The sequence below is a fragment of the Seriola lalandi genome, unplaced genomic scaffold (genome assembly GCF_002814215.2).
Source record: "Seriola lalandi dorsalis isolate HSWRI2012SDOR001 ecotype SW California unplaced genomic scaffold, Sedor1 jcf7180002054969, whole genome shotgun sequence".
NCBI classification, from domain to species: Eukaryota; Metazoa; Chordata; class Actinopteri; order Carangiformes; family Carangidae; genus Seriola; species Seriola lalandi.
The window spans coordinates 632,373-633,796 of NW_019525520.1; positions in this window are offsets into that span (position 1 = coordinate 632,373).

Below are 1,424 nucleotides of genomic sequence, written 5' to 3' on the forward strand. Positions count from 1 at the left end.
CCCCACAGCGTCGGAGGACTGAGGACTCAGTTTGTGACTTTGATGGAGCATTGTTAACAGTTTGTCTCTCTGTGTTCGCTGGACAGACTCTGTGTTGGGAGTGATGGGAGTGATGGGAGTGATGGGAGTGTTCCTCCTGCTAACTCCAGGGTTGTATTAGTCTTAGCTAGCTAGTTACTGGTAAGCCTGCACTCAGGAATCACCTGGTTTTGTATAGTGTTGCATGCAGTCAATGGGCTAACATTAAGCTAGCTGTGGATGCTTTTAGTAAAAACCTCCAAACGATAGAATAGACACCAAATCACTTTGTATCTATGTAGTAAAATACAAACCATTCTCCATGAGTCTCCTTAGAAGAGTGTAACTGCAGTGGAAGTCAGACTCACATGTGTAGAGGCACTGGCATGTGCGGATGAATATGCGGAGCGATGAGGTCATCAGGTAGGTCGGATGTAGATCCCTCCGCAGCGATTCCAGGCAGCCGGTCGTGTTTATTTGGAAAGCTGTGGGAGACTCACACACCGTTCACCTGGTTTCCCCAGATCTCTATAACGGAGGGAACAGGTGTGAAGAGTCACAATGGAGGCGTTTACATGGGAAAATACACCTGGATGAAACATGCTGACATTTCTATTTAAAGGGACAGTTCAGGTGTTTTTGACGTGGGGTTGTGTGAGGTAGTCGTGAATATAGTCGGTACATTACCTGCAGTAGATTCTGTTGGCACTACATTTCCTCAAGCCGCTGAACCACCGGACCCGCTGAGCTACACCGCTTTCTGATGCACTCGGCTGACCTGCGTAGGAATACGGTTGTTCAGCGGTTGGAAAGTGTAGTGCTGAAGATAAAGAGCTGAAGATAAAGTGCTGAAGATAAAGTGCTGAAGATATTCTACATGAAGCTTCATTTAAACGGGTATTGGATCGTTTTCGGGGGGTGGTTTTTTAAAAGTGTGTAAACGTCTAAAAACCTGAACTGTCCCTTTAAAGGAACCTTGGAAGGAGCTCGGCGAGTAACAACAGTAATGAAATGAGTTATGTAAGCAATTCCTTCTGCTGACAAGTAATTAGTGATTGCTTTTTCAATGAGTAATACATTACATTTGTCAAGTAACTTGTCCCACATTGGTTATTGATGGCCTCAGCATAGAAATTCGATGCTGCTCTCAGCCGTCAGAATCCCTCTCTTCCCTCCACACCACATATTCTCACCTCCACCGTCCAGAATTCACCTTCATTTGTCATGACGAGGACGCCGGCGACGCCGCAGCGCACATGCTATAGCACATTAGACAAGTGGTGGAGCCTCATCGAACGGCGGCACTTACCAGAGTCACACACTGTTTAGTTCCTCTGTCTCTCTCTCTCTCTCTCTGTCATCCAACCCCCTCGACCCTCGACCCCCCCCCCCCCCCCCCCCCCCCC